Source organism: Squalius cephalus, assembly GCF_949319135.1.
Source record: "Squalius cephalus genome assembly, chromosome: 2".
NCBI lineage: Eukaryota > Metazoa > Chordata > Actinopteri > Cypriniformes > Leuciscidae > Squalius > Squalius cephalus.
In genome coordinates this window covers 32,659,501-32,675,904 of record NC_137123.1, presented here as the reverse complement: position 1 = coordinate 32,675,904, position 16,404 = coordinate 32,659,501, and the positions used below count along the sequence as shown (strand labels likewise).

The window sequence follows — 16,404 nt, the reverse complement described above, 5'->3', positions numbered from 1 at the left end:
TGACAAGTCCCAGTTAGTCTAGCACAGTACACATAGAAAGGTGTTTTTTTGTTTGTTTTTTTTTTACAAAGATTTAGTATTATTGGGTGAAGTGTTTATGAAAAAGATGGATCTTTAGCAGTTTCTTGAAAATGTGTTGCGTTGCGCCGGTCATTCCACCACCAGGAAACAGTCCAGGTAAATGTCAGTGAAAGTGGTTTTGTGTCTCTTTGGGATGATGGCACCACAAGGCGCCGTTCACTTGCAGAACACAAGCTTCTGGAGACAGATCTGAAGCAGTGAGTTTAGGCATAGGGCTACCTTTAAAGACAACTCTTGCTGCAGCATCTGGATCAGTTGCAGAGGTTTGACTGAAACTGGAAGAGCTGCCAGGAGAGCATTACAATAGCCCAGTCTGGATAGAACAAGAGAGTTGTGTAGCTCAGATAGGAAGGGCCTGATCCTCCTAATGATAAGGCAAATCAGCAGGATCACAGCAAGTATGTTTTGGCTGAAAGCTGAACCATAAGCAGTTCTGTCTTGGCAAGGTTGAGTTGAAGGTGAAGGTCATTCATCCAGCAAGAATTTTCCATCAGGTAGGCTGAGATGCGAGCAGCAACCGTCAGATCATCTAGCTGGATTAAAAGGTAGAGATATGTGTCATTAAGATAGTAGTGATAGGAAAAGTCATGTTTCTAAATGACAGAGCCCCACTAAGCAAAATGATGTCCGAAAGACGTCTTTTCAATGTCTTTGTTACAAAAATCAAAGGTTGAAATGCCGTCCACTGAGGAGCCAGAATGAAAGTTATGACGTCTTTTTTTGACGTGTTCTGCACGTCCGATATAGACGTTCATCGAACCTTCGTACAAGGTTAAAACTAGTTAAAATGTGGCCATTGAGGACATATTTCAACATCATTTATGGTCTCATTTAGACATAATTACTTTGACTATTGCTGTCTTATGATCTTACTGAGAATTAACAGAGGTTTAGATGTTGATATTCGTTTAATTTGAAGTGTCACCATTGTGGCGATCCGTGTTTGCTTTAGTTGGGCTCTTGGTCCCCGTTCCTTTTACTTTAACTTTTCTTTGGCTGCTGTAACAGTGTGTTTGTGTAACACAATTGTTGTGGCAGAGAAAGCCTAGAAAAAGTATGAGGTGTTATCAGTTCAATGTTGATGATGACATAATTATCACAAAATGGGCCTTTAATATTGTGTTTAAAAGTTTTGTGTTTATATTTGCCATTAATAACCAACAACCTTTTGGAACTGCATTATTGGTGCCAAAAACATTAAAATGATCCCTTATTTGAAGGTGTATAAAAAGCATGTGCACATGATGTTTTGAGCAAGAGTATCATACAGTCACACACAGACATCAAGATTGTGCATATGATTTCCAACAATGGTGACAATTTAAAAAAAAGCTTCATGCTGCAATGCATGATGGGTAGCTTTCATAGTACAAAACTCATCCTTAATTCCCAAGCTTTTTTTGGTTGTCACCGTTGTTGTGATTCATATCCAAAATCTTGATGTCTGTGTGTGACTGTATGATACTCTTGCTCAAAACATAATGTGCACATGCTTTTTATACACCTTCAAATAAATACACCTTCACCAATAATGCAGTTCCAAAAGGTTGGTGGTTATTAATGGCAAATATAAACACAAAACTTTAAACACAATATTAAAGGCCCATTTTGTGATAATTATGTCATCATCAACATTGAACTGATAACACCTCATACTTTTTCTAGGCTTTCTCTGCCACAACAATTGTGTTACACAAACACACTGTTACAGCAGCCAAAGAAAAGTTAAAATAAAAGGAACGGGGACCAAGAGCCCAACTAAAGCAAACACGGATCGCCACAATGGTGACACTTCAAATTAAACGAATATCAACATCTAAACCTCTGTTAATTCTCAGTAAGATCATAAGACAGCAATAGTCAAAGTAATTATGTCTAAATGAGACCATAAATGATGTTGAAATATGTCCACAATGGCCACATCTGAACTAGTTTTAACCTTGTACGAAGGTTCGATGAACGTCTATATCGGACGTGCAGAACACGTCAAAAAAAGACGTCATAACAACTTTCATTCTGGCTCCTCAGTGGACGTCATTTCAACGTCTGATTTTTGTAACAAAGACATTGAAAAGAAGTCTTTCGGACATCATTTTGCTTAGTGGGTAGTTAAAAAAAATTAAAAAAAGAAAGAAAGATGGGTGGAATCTAACACAATCGTAATCTTGCTGTAGCAAATCCAAACCTTGTGCATACTTTTAGTGCAATCATATGGAATCAGAAGACTGTTATGATTTTTATGTTTTAATGAATTCTTCCCATACCTTGTTTGCCATGATCATCTGCTTTCCACGTGACCTGAAATCACACACACACACACACACACACACACACAAGTTATTTTAAAACTCAGTATTAGATTTACACATGTCAGAATATGTTCCATTGGGACAATGCAAAAACTCAAATTACTATGATCTTGAAGCTGAGCTGGAAAGGCTAACAGTAATATTTTGAGCTGCCATGTGATTTTAGCTAAGTTACATTTATAGAAAGTAATGTTAAATGAATATGATTTACTGTGACCTAGCTGCACACCTAGTAGGCCTATTTTTAGTAAAACTGTGGCTATTACAATGGTAAAAAATCAGCTAAAAACGTGTTTACTACAATTTTATTATAATAAAATAAAGTATGTTTTTTAAGAGAAAAGTTTTCAGCTTCCAGACAGTGTTTCAAAATATCCCGCCATTTATTGGTTTAATGTTACTGACTATCATAACGAAGATTTTATACACAATTATGGACTTTAATATGAATAACAATTCTACTAAAGATTGTTTTAGGTCTTTAAGTTAACAAGTAGAGATGTGGGTTGGGTTCAACTGATCTTTCTTAACACAGATCGATAATTAAAAAACGCATGCTGCATTTTCAGTGTTTTGCCCTGACCCAGTTATAACTGAACATCATTTAAGAATGCTAACGTTAGAATGGAAACTGTCTAATCACTTAACACAAATGTAATATAAAATATCGTACACACATGTAGTATGAGACTCTTACCTCAGCCGTTGATCGGTCGGGATGAGGTCTGCTGTGACGACGAACCAGGCTCACTGAAAAAGGGCGCGTTATTTCTAGACTGACTGACACCCAGACTACAAACAACTAATGTGTTCAGCGCTCCTGCTCACGGCTGGCTGCTTCTGTCGAATACGATTATAGCTTTGATCCACTGTGATCACAATCCACGACTACTTCACGAGCGTAGACTGAAACTTCAAATCTCCCGCTTGCCCTTGACACAGATCGACGACAGAGACAGATCTGTAGGTAGCTAACTGTTGTGGGCGGGACTAGCAGCAACGAAACGTAATGGCGGATAATTTGAATCTGCGCGCGCGCGCGCGGGCACACACACACACACACACACACATACATACATACAAACGCACACAAAGCCACGCAGATTTGGAAAAACGATTCATAAAAGACATAAAATATAGGCCTAAATGAAATTTTCGGGCAAATAGCCTACAAATGATGATCAAAATGAACATCTATTTGCAAGACAAAATTAAAAGACTAAATAATTAAATAGGCTTGCCTAATGTGTGTACAAATCTTAAAACTCACTTTAACCCCCACATGCTTAATAATCTTTAAGGAAAACATGTTTAGTGACTGCTAATTTCTGCAGTTATACCTTATTTTCTTTGTTTTCTAATTCCACAGAAATAATCTGTAAAATATTACTTAATTTTGTATGTAAAATTACACATAACCCTATAAAATTACAGAGAATTTCCTTTAAAAAAAACGTAAAATTAATGTAAAACCAAAATAAAAGCAATTACCTGTAAATTTAATAGTGGACCTTTAAATTACAACAAATATCTGTAAAATAACAGGTATTAACTGTATAATGACAAAACGACAAAATTCTGTTAAAAAATACAGACCGTTTCCTGTAAATTTACAGTTTTTTTTTACAGTGAAGCTCACAATCATCATACCCACCCCAACCCAACCCAACCCAACCCAACCCAACCCAATACTTTCATCAATAAAATGTCACTCTTCTCCCAGTCCATTTAATGAAAAAGCATTACCCACATCCAATCCCATGGGAGACCCCTCCATATACAACCACCCTCAGAGCTCTGATGGAGAGCTCATCCAAAGTCAATGCACACATGATCAATCAAATCCAGGGAACAAAGGCTAAAATGCATTGATCCACGGATGTAGCATGACATCTCCAACTGGCATAAATTAATTGAGCTTCATGAGTAAATGGAACTCAAGTCAATTAATGTTGTAGCTTCACTGACGTCGCTATAAAATGATGGGTTGGGGCCATTAGGTGACTGGTAAAAGGGATAGTGTTTATGTCAGCTTAAAATGTGTGAAAAAATAAATAATTCACCTAAATTTATAGAAAATCTGCATAAAAAGATTAGATAATACAACTTATTATCTAAAAATCTTGACATATGCCCTAACACTAATGAGAAAAGTAGTGCCACAAGTTGGCTGCGTACATGCATGAAGATTCAAACAAAATAACCTTTAATCCAAATATATATATATATATATATATATATATATATATATATATATATATATATATATATATATATATATATATATATATATAAAATAAAACAGGAGAACTCAGAAAAGCAGACATAACATACCTTAACATTGACAAGAACAGACACCAACTGAAAGAAACAGGAAGCATAAATACTAGAACAAATGAGGGTGCTGATGAGATAATTAATCGGAGTATCGGACACAGGTGAATATAATGACTAAATAAATAACTTGACTGGAAAACTAGGTCACAGGACAGAACCAAAAACTCAGTGAAGGAGGGCACACATACATGTGACCGGTATAGATTCAGGAAAAAATAGTTTTTAGTCAGATCTCTTGAAATTAATCAGTTGAATAATGATTTAAATTATAGTTTGTTTCTTATATAAAATGTAAAAGGTAAAATCATTTGTCTTCAAAAGATATACACTGCCGATCAAAAGTCTGGAGTCTGTATTTTGGTGTCAAGATTTGTTAATGCTTACATAAGAAGTCTCCTTTGCTTATCAAGGCTGCATTTACAGTAAAAACAGTAATATACACTGCTCTATTGGGAATTTTGTGAAATATTATTATAATTAAAAATGACTGCTTTCTTTTTAAATTATGTTTTGAAATGTAATTTATTCCTGTCATGGCAAAGCTGAATTTTAAGCAGTTTCGTTTCCAACCTTTAAAATCTCATATGGGGGCACTGATGAATAGAAAGTGAACATCATTTATTTGAAATGCATTTTTTTTGTAATAATTAACATGAGTCTTTACTGACACTTTTGACCAATTTAATGCACCCTTGCTGAATTAAAGTATTAATTTCTTCATTTTGTGTGTAAAAACAAACAAACACAACATCAAACAAATCATCAATTTAAAGGCAAACCACAATCAAAAGTTCAGTGTCCTTTGCCATTGGATTGCCATTAATATAAAGTAGATTCACTATTCTATTGCAGCTCCAGTGTGTCTATGTTTCTGGTCAGTACATGACTGTCTGTGAGACCTCAAGTGACTGACCATCCATCCACCACTATTATCTCATATCCAGTTCTGGAGCCTTATTCAGATGCCTTGGTATAAGAGCGTGTGTGTGTGTGTGTGTGTGTGTGTGTGTGTGTGTGTGTGTGTGTGTGTGTGTGTGTGTGTACCTGTAAGAGCATGAGGACTTAATTGGGCTGAGGCGAAAGCAACAGAGACCAATTACCCACACTCCTATGGTGCTCGAGAGGCCTGTCAAACCTTTTGTCTATCGTGTTTTACGGTTTGCTGAGGCCAGAGCTGCTCTTTTGTGCATTGTCACAATCTGCAGCCTTTGCATTTAAATGAAGCCATCACTGAGCTCTACGCAAAAATAATCTAGCTTGAGGTATCAGAGTGTGAAGGCTGTGTTATTAAAGGGATAGTTCACACAAAAATGAAAATTTTGACATTAATTACTTACCCTCATGTCGTCCCAAACCCATAATAATGTTGTTCATCTTCGTAACACAAATGAATATCTGTTTGATGAAATCTGAGAGCTTTCTGTAATTCCCATTGACAGCTACGCAACTACCACTTTGACGCTTCAAAAAGTTCATAAAAAGATTGTAAAACTTACCTATATGAATTGAGCGGTTTAGTCCAAAATTTCAGAAGAGGCATGAGTGCTCTACATGATGAACAGACTGAATGTAGGCATTTATTCACATATAAACATTCATCAACTCACACATCAGTTGTGATAAAATGGAAGCTCCATCATGAGCTTCCACAAGAACCAATTAGGTTTGTTTTTGCGCATCAAGCAGGTTCAGTTGATCTTCTGTTTATGTTCATGATCAATGTTTATAAGTGAATAAAAGCCTAAATGCAATCTGTTCATCATATAAGGCGAGTCTCTTCAGAAAATTTGGACTAAACCACTCAATTCATATGGATTAGTTTACGATCTCTTAATGACCTTTTTGAAGCGTTAAAGTGTTAGTTGCGTGGCTGTCAAAGGAGAATACAAAAAGCCCTCAGAGTTCAACAAAAAATATCTTCATTTGTGTTCCGAAGATGAACGAAAGTCTTGGAATGGCGTGAGGGTGAGTAATTAATCCCAGAATTTTCATTTTTGGGTGAACTGACCTGTTTATCAGTTCAGTTTCACATGGAAGACAAAAAAATTCGTACAAGTATAACCAACAGAGACAAGCAAGTATATAAGAATGTGAGTCACATGAATGTGAAGAGCATTTGTTAATATGTGGGTGTAAGTTTTGAGTCAGTGAAGTGCTGAACTGTTACACTTCTAATGGACATGTCTAATTAGAGACTGCAGCTTTTGATGGGTAGTATTGCAGACAGATACAACATACAGGGATGTTAAAATTACTTGAGACAGTTAATCCAGAATTAAAACATATTTGAACGTAATTGCATAAAAATAAAATATCAAACCAACTGACATGCACACTGATTAAAATTAAGTAAAGCAAAGAAAAAATATAATTGACAACTTTCTGGTTGTCAATATGTAATGCTCTAAAGGGTGCATGAAGCTGTCAAGTTGAGATGAAGGAGGAGCAAGGACTCAAAGATGCAGAGTAATATGGGCTTTTATTATTCGAAAATAAAACAAAACAAACAAACCAAAAAAAAAAAAAAAAAAAAACTACCCCGTGGGGAAAAACAAACCGGCAAGGCAAAGGCAAAGCAATGCAAATCTCACACAAACACATGAGTATGGGGATCCTGTCACCAACATAAGAACAAGACCAATTAAGGTTGCCAGGACCCTTACAGAGAGAAACTGAATTTATATACAGTATCTACAAAAAACTGCTATACAGAAAGTGAAGTTAGTTCTGAGAAAAGATCTAGCACTGATCATATAACTTGACCTTGGCATCATAATACTTGACCTTGAACTTGACCTTGAATGAATACATGGTGGGCTGTCCAATATGTTTGGCTGTGTTTTAGTGAAGTCTGACACCATAATGACTGCAACGCAAAATGTGGCCCGCCCTGGGTACACAGCTTACTGTTACCTCTGTTGTGTCTCTGTTCCCTATTAAAGTCAATATGGAGGAAACAAGATCCCGTATGGTAAGTGAGCTCTCTTTCTATCTCAAGGTTGATGGGCTTTTACAAACATTTAATGTGAAAATGTATGCAGTTCTGTGGAGTGTGTATGGTTGCAAGTTAACAAGAAGAAAGAGACATCTTATGAAAAAAACACATAAGTTACATATCCCATTTCAAACTCTATGTGCACTTTATGTGATGACATGATACAATTGCACAAATACACTTATAAAATGACTAGTTCCAGTCCTTGATTCTGATTGGTCAATAGACCCTTTTACAGTTGGTAAACATGGTGACGTATTTGTGTGGGCGGGGCTTAGCTGGAGGCAGAAAGATCCCTCTGGCCGCTTCACTAACATTAGTTTGCCAGTTTGATAGCTTGTTTTTTTAACAATGACTGGAGAAAATCCAATTTTATCTTAATGTGCAAGGTCACTCACTGTCCAGGACCGCGATTGTTATTTGCAAAAGTTAATTTTAACGGACGGAACCAGATTGTCTGACCCGTACACGCTCAGTCAATGGATGGACGATCTGACAGGATATACGGGACGCCTAAGTTTACTTCACTATATTACAATTAAATCCTAATTTAATCATGACAAACTATATATCGTTGGAAAGGTCTAAGACTTCTTAATAGATATTTCAGCACTGTTTTTTGTTACAATTTATGCAGGAACAGTAATAGATGAATTTATGACAAGAGCGCACCTATAAAAATCTACATCATAACAGGCGTTTCTGGCGTTTGTCACAAAAAGTCGACGCACACACTTTTAATAATTGAAACTTTGGTTTTCATGTTAAAAGTTCATAATAAAACATTTAATCTAGTATTTGTCAATAAAAAAAATTTATAAAATAATATTATCCTCTAAAAAGTATAATATACATTATCCTCTAAAATATAATATTATCTTTTTTATTGCCTTTTTTTATTACATCACATATTTTAGTAGTTATCATAAATTAGGTATCATTTGAAAGCTTACGATGTCAGAATTCATCCTGTGAAAACTGTTTTGAAATTGGACATTGTGTTACCATAGAAACGGTACTCTAAATTATTTTATCAGGCTCCTCCCCTTTTGGGCGTCGTCATGTTTCATAATTTATGATCAAAATATTTTCTAATCTTGACAAAACACATATTGTCAGAAAGGTCTGAGTCTCAAGGTTCCATATTTTGTGACAGAAGTGATATTTGGACAGAAATTTATTAATTTGTTATGGTAGAATGCATACAGTTAAATTCAAGCGGCAACCTCCCCGTCTCTCTCTTGAAACCAACACGGAAGTGAGTTAAACTGCAATTCGTTGACTGGCCGCTTGAGGCTGTTGTCAGAAGTGAGTCAAATCTGTATCTCCTCCATGTTAAAATGCCAAATTTTACAGCAGAAAAAAACGTGTTTAAAGCCTGGTGTCTGTATGTGGATTTGGTCTATACAGCTCATTTTGCCCTTCATAACAACTGTGAGGGGGGTGAATTATTTTATAACTCGTCCGTTTAGTTGATTAATATTTAAATTTAAGGGTGTGGCGCTACTTGAGTGACAGATGGATTGCCGCTGTCAGTGCTAGCTGTTTGTCTGCTGTTAGCCGTCACTTCACCTCAGCAATGTTAGCTGCTGAACTTGCCATCTCTGCAGTGTTTGTGCTTTTTTTCGGGATTATTATTTCATACAATTTAATACTTGGGTAACGTTACAAAGCCCACGTCTTTGGATTCCGTCGTTATCGTTCGAGAGAAAAACCAGAGCTGTATTTCAGTTGTTTTCCTTTGTGAACATGCACTAATGGATGTCTGGCAATTTTGTGCTTTTTGGGGTTTTCAAATTTAAAACGTCAATAAATGCTCGTTCGTTCTGCTCCCATGGAACAGATGGATTATAATATGCTTATGTAAGTTACCGTCAGATGAAATCATGCAGGCGTCGGCGCTTTCTCCGTCCGTGCAATAAATGCACATGAATGAGCGCGGATTTTCTAGCACATTTACTTGCACTTCAAAGGCAATGTATCTATGGTTTAACGGTTAAACCATAACCCATTTGAGAGACGGCCAACATCAGAATTTAAAATGGACTGAATTAGCTCTCTACGAACTTGAGCGATGCCGCGCTGACGGACCATGAAAGAGTGACTGACATGTATGCACATAAATCACCTTCATACACAAACACTCTCGAAGTAATACACAGTCTCACTTGTAGCCATGTCTTTTAACTATTATAATATTTCGAAGGGCAAAAATAGGAACGTTTAATTGGCTTTACATCATCAGCTAACTCGATCACGTCGAGCTAGGTGATTTCAGATAGCCAGGCTTCAGCTCCACTCACGCCCCGCCTGTTTGTCTATTTTCTGTTATCCGGGAGTGACGCAAAGCCAAGATGGCGACGGCCGGCTCCGCCCACTTTAGGCTTCAAAAATGCTCTTCAGAAACCTACGGGTGACGTCACGGACACTACGTCCATATTTTTTTACAGTCTATGGTTAAATTCAATGAAATTCAATGACACCCGGTGGCTATTTTTGGTAATACGCCTAAACAAAATCTCATGGGAACTTAAATTTTTGTGATATCAACTTCAAATTTGGAACACAACTTGGTTAGATATATGGCTTTGATTTTATAGTCATTTTTTTGTAAAACATATTTTGTAAAATATTTATTTTAAATAAAAGAAAAATATTAAATAAATTATATTTGATTTAATGTAAATTTAAACTTCCATAACTTTTTCATACTTTAATTTTTTGAAGTGCTTTCACTTCAGTAATCTGCTGTTTTTTCCCTTTAAAACAAGACCAAACTTGGGTCTATACTCCAAAGCATTCTTGAATTACAACCATTTAAGCTTGAATAGTGCATTTTAATGTCCATTCTCAAAAAGGGGGGTGACAGTTAAGGGGTTAACGTTATCGCTACCAACGGTTGAGTGGCCTGACTTCTACACCTACCCGATAGAGAAACTGAGGACATATAAATCTTTAGATGCCTATAACTATGTGCTGAATGGTCATGTAAAGATTTGTGTGTACGATCCGCAGTTCTGCCTAGCAAGCGCCAAGAAGACGACAATGTAGAGAGTGACATATTACGGTGCAAATTTAAAGATGTGGATATTTTCTAGAAATAAAAATTCCAGATACAGCATACTCATTTTTCATCGATTCTTGCACCCAACAACACAACAAGATGACATTTAATAATAAAAATAATAAAAATAATAATTTAAGCTCCTTATTATGTAGCCGAATCTGTGCTGGTTTGTATTGGCCGCCTCCAGTTTTCCGTTTGTTTTGCCTCCAGCTAGCGCCGTGACCATAGACTGTAAAAAATATGGACGTAGTGTCCGTGACGTCACCCGTAGGTTTCTGAAGAGCATTTTTGAAGCCTAAAGTGGGCGGAGTCAGCCGTCGCCATCTTGGCCTCGCGTCACTCCCGGATAACAGAAAATGGGCAAAGAGGCGGGGCGTGTGTGGAGCTGAGGAGCTGAAACCACGCTCACCCCTCGACGTGATCGAGTTAGCTCAGGCTTGGGAGGTAATGCTATATGCTACTGAAAGTACCCTATGGAAAGTACCAAGTCTGCGACTGCACAGGGCCTCGCACTAAAGTGACAGTTGATGATGAAAAGCCAATTAAAAGTTCCTGTTTTTGCCCTTTGAAATATTATAATAGTTAAAAGACATGGCTACAAGTGAGACTGTGTATCGTGATTCTGTACTATTCTGCTAGTTGAAAATGTATTATGCAGTAACTTAATATTACTCTGAGAGAGTGTGTGTGACAGTGATTTATGTGCATAACAGTTACATGTCAGTCACTCTTTATAGTCTCCGTCAGCGCGGCATCGCTCGTCAAGTTCGTAGAGAGCTTATTCAGTCCATTTTAAATTCTGATTTCGGCCGCCTCTCAAATGGGTTAAACCATAGATATATTACCTATGAAGTTCAAGTAAATGCGATAGAAATCCGCGCTCATTCAAGGATTTATTGCATGGACGGAGAAAGCGCCGACACCTGCAGGATTTCATCTGACGGTACATAATATTATAATCTATCTGTTCCGTGAGAGCAGGACGAACGAGCCTTTATATCTATAGACCTTTTTTAAATCTGAAAACTCCAAAAAGCAACGAAATTGTCAGACATCCATTAGTGCATGTTCATAGAGGAAAACAACTGAATACAGCGCTGGTTGTTCTCTCGAACGATACTCGACGACAACGACGGAATCCGAAGCCGTGGGCTAAGTAATGGGTGTATTAAATTATATGAAATAATCCCGAAAAAAGCACAAACACTGCAGAGATGGCAAGTTCAGCAGCTAAAATTTGCTGAGGTGAAGTGTGACGGCTAGTAACAGCAGACAAACGGCTAGCATTGACATCAGCGGGAATCCACCTGTCACTCAAAAGTGGACACACCCTTAATTATGCAGAACTTTAAATATTAATCAACTAAACAGATGAGTTATAAAAAAATTCACCCCCCTCACAGTTGTCATGAAGGGCAAAATTAGCTGTATAGACCAAAGCCATATACAGACACCAGGCTGTAAACACGTTTTTTTCTGCTGTAAAATTTGGCATTTTAACATGGGGGAGATACAGATTTGACTCACTTTTGACACCAGCCTCAAGCGGCCAGTCAACGAATTGCAGTTTAACTCACTTCCGTGTTGGTTTCAAGAGAGAGACGGGGAGGTTGCCGCTTGGCCGTGACGTAACTGTGACGTCGGCGCAAAAGGGGTCTATCGTGAATAAAACACAGCTATGACTGCTTCACCCAACGGTTCTATGTATCACTATGCATCTCATAGCAACCACTCTTAGCAACGTAAACATAATATTTTCTCATTGATAATGTTCATTGAAGCTTAGAGTCGAGTATTGTCAGAGTCGAGTAAGCAAGTGTACCTGTATTTACAGAAGATATAGCATTTTCCTTCAGGTCAGTCCTATATTTGTAATAATACGCTTGAATATCCGCTGTGATATCTTGTCCTTTTAACAGGGTTTTCCGTGCACTGACATGCTAATATAATTTGTCAGTTGCGTCTTGCTTCTCTGTGTTCACAAGTTCAGTCCTTTCAATATAAAAGTCTTCTCTACTGACTGACTCACTCATAAAGACAGTCTTTGCCGCCATCTAATGGTGAAATAATGTAACTTCTGTTGCTGTTCATGGTCAGGGACTATTTTTTTTTCCAGCGGAAGGAAGGCTTTTAGTGATTTTACTTAATGAAAGTTGCATTGATACATATTTTTTGGCTTTAATATTTTTATTGTGTGGTAACCGCTTTACCGGTTAAAAGGTATAAGGCTAGTGTTGTATCATGACACTAGTGACTAGAGCCGTGACTTAGCCTATGCCGCGTTCCAGGCAACCTGTAACCCGTGTTTTTCCAACTCGTAACTGGGAGTACATCGATCTAGTATGAGTTCACGGGTGGGAAGTCACAGGTTTGACTGCCGTTCCAGTGCACTTTCACGGGTATAAGGTTGGAAAAACACGGGTTACAGGTTGCCTGGAACGCGGCATTATTCACGATACAGCACAGCCTCTCGCACCTATGCTTAGGCTACATATTCCAGATGCTATAGAAATGGGCCAATAAGAACACTTAGCCATTATTAATTTGTTCTGTTAACTAATGTGGTGATCAAAATGGTGGCTCCATGTAAAATTAAGTAGCTTGTATTAGGCTACATTATATTATAATACTCATTTTAGCCTATATGAGTACAAATTTATTTACTCATGATTTCTACTACTCATAGTAGGCTACTCAGTTTTGTATGGGCAAACTTATCATTTCTACCAGAATACCATGAGACTCAATGTATAATTGGAGATCTGGTAGAAATTAGCCAACATTTTGGTGTAAATATTCATGACAAAAAAACACACAAAAAAAACATGTCTATGCTATTGTAGAAATGAGCCAGTATAAGAACACTTAGCAATGATTCATTTATTCCGTTAACTAACGTAGTGATTAACAAAATAAACCAATTATCATTGAGCTGGCCATGTGATTTCAAAATGGTGGCTCCATGTTATGACTGGAATCTTCATTTCATAAGTCATGATTATAAACATCCTAAAAATTTTTGGGAACAATTTTTACAGTTGAAAAAAGTGACTATATACCTACCTTATGTATTGTCGCTTGTGTGCTTTCCTCTACTAACATCAGTGGTGTGAGTGCACTTGTTTTCATCTGAGTTCATGTCCTATAACATGCCCTCTGAGATCCCAGCACCTCACACTCCTCCCCAGTGCTGTTTAACATGGCTCACACTCTGCCTCATTCCCTTCCATGTTGTTTAATCGGGAAGAGAGTCTGTAATTAAAAATCAAGAGAAGCCACAGTTGAGAGTCATAATCACCATTATTATCATTAGTGTAGAGAAAGTACTCTTAAATTTCAAGTGCCACAGACCTCCGTCTGTTCAATTAGTTTGAAGGAGTGTGTGTGCATGTACGTGTGCAGTGTGTATTCATGTGTGATTGTAAATGTTTGGCATGTGTAAGTTTTGGAAGACACAGACATGCCTTTTAAAATACAACCTCATCTTTGTAATCAGTGTGTTTATGGGTTCAACGGCACACTATGCGGTTTCCGTTATTCTCAAACAGCAACCCCTAGAGTCGCTGTGGAGTACTTGTATTTAACGTTACTGTTGTAAATACCACTCATGCAGAGCCATCTCTGCACTCTTCCGACGCGCTTTCTTCGTTTTCTTCGTCGACTCTTCCATGATTCACGTCTGAAATGCGTGCTAGTGTCTTCCATGGAGGCTGCTTCATAAGTTGTTGATGTAGCCTATGTGACGTCGTGCCGTAAAGCAAGTCGTGATTCTCGCGAGATTTGTCGGGAAGCCACCTCTCAAACCTCCCCGCCCGCTGCTTTGCTATCGGGATGATTCGCCCTACTACGAGTTACCATCAAAATGATTTCGAAGCTGTTATATTAAGGTACAAATCTTGCATAGCGTGCCTTTTAAGTCAGTATACGTGTGTGTACATACTACGCAAAAACCAAGCATTCCCTGGAAAATCTTAATGCATCTTCATTCTCCAATCTGTCCCAGTGAGAGATGATTGTTAAATGCATCAGCAGTTTTTAATATGTGTAGGTCACGTGTCATTTGCCCTCTGTGTTCTCTCATACACTGAATTAAGGCCTAACTCCACACACATCTTTATGATTTCACTCTCTTCTGGATGTGGTATGAGGCGTATCTGACATGCCTGTGATTTCCCATGTGCCCAATGACTGTTTGTTTCCTGTCACACTTCCATTCTGCTTATCGGCCCGTGTGAAATTGTGGCTTCTTGAACAGCTGTATTAAAGCAAGTGGTTATGCGTGTAAAAAATCAGATTATGACTATTTCATTTTCTCAAAATGAAATGCACTGTCAGTGAATGAAACATCAAGTTATAACACATTTAAATTGTAAGTCATTCTTACTTTTATGTTTTCCCATATGCCTGGGAAATGTATGTCTTCTGCCAGGGGATATCAGGTAAAATAGGCCAGATAAGGTTTGGAATGTTGTTATTGTTCTTTCAGACAGTCGTGGCAAATCTGTAAGGGTGGGTGATAACAAAATATTCATCCAGAAATAGACCTCTATATACAATGAATTAATAATAAATTATAAATGTGTTCAGCATTCTGCAACAAATATTTTTCAGACTTTCTAGACTATTTTAAGTTGTAAAGTGAGCAGGATATATTAGAATGAAGCGCATGGATTCGGCAGGCATGTAAAACCTAAACCCAGACCACGGCTGCATTCCACTCCAAATTTGTATGCCCTTTACTCGCAAACATCCCTTCGTCTCATGGACTCGGATGTGCGCCATTGCTTACGTTGCACGAGTGCCCACTACTGGCGGAACGTGTGCAAAAAGTTTAAATGGAATGTACTAAGCCCTTGATCACTTGGAATTCACAATGGAGCTGATTTATTATTTAACCCCTTTTTTACTTATGAATTTGTTTCATGCACCATTATATGCATATAAGTTGTTGGAGAATATATAAAATCCTCTCTCACGCTGTTGGAGAAAAAATTTAATTACAAAAAACAGTAAAAATGATTCTCCTCTCTCATGGGGATCAGTCACTCGATGGCCATACACATAGGTATTTAGACCTGGTCCCCTTTGTTTACTATGACGATGATAGCTTCTGCATATATTTCTGGGCGTGTTTGAATCATCAAACTCGTGCACACCTGCCCGTAGAGGAACCTCAAGGGAACTTCCAGAAATACATGTGTGTTTTTGCAGTGTGGATCCCCCTACACCATCGAGGAGAGTGAGAAGAGAAACAGTGACCCAGCCGCAACCACCAGCCCAGCTACAGACCAGCCTGAGTCCACCGCAGACCTACTAGCTCTGCCTCGAACCTCCAGACCATAGACTGTAAAAAAAATATGGACGTAGTGTCCGTGACGTCACCCGTAGGTTTCTGAAGAGCATTTTTGAAGCCTAAAGTGGGCGGAGCTGGCCGTCGCCATCTTGGCCTTGCGTCACTCCCGGATAACAGAAAATGGGCAAAGAGGTGGGGCGTGAGTGGAGCTGAGGAGCTCAATTAAAAGTTCCTATTTTTGCCCTTCGAAATATTATAATAGTTAAAAGACATGGCTACAAGTGAGACTGTGTATCGTGATTCTGTACTATTCTGCTAGTTG

The 16,404-nt window shown here is 37.9% G+C and overlaps 1 long non-coding RNA gene across 1 annotated transcript in view; it reads right to left on the bottom strand.

Annotated features, from left to right (window-relative positions):
- Positions 1–12,410, bottom strand: part of LOC307173405 — a 101,525-nt gene extending 89,115 nt beyond the window's left edge. Inside the window, exon 1 of the long non-coding RNA XR_013823844.1 lies at positions 12,367–12,410. This is a non-coding gene — a long non-coding RNA (uncharacterized lncRNA). The remainder of the gene's footprint in view (positions 1–12,366) is intronic.
- Positions 12,411–16,404: the final 3,994 nt, after the last annotated feature.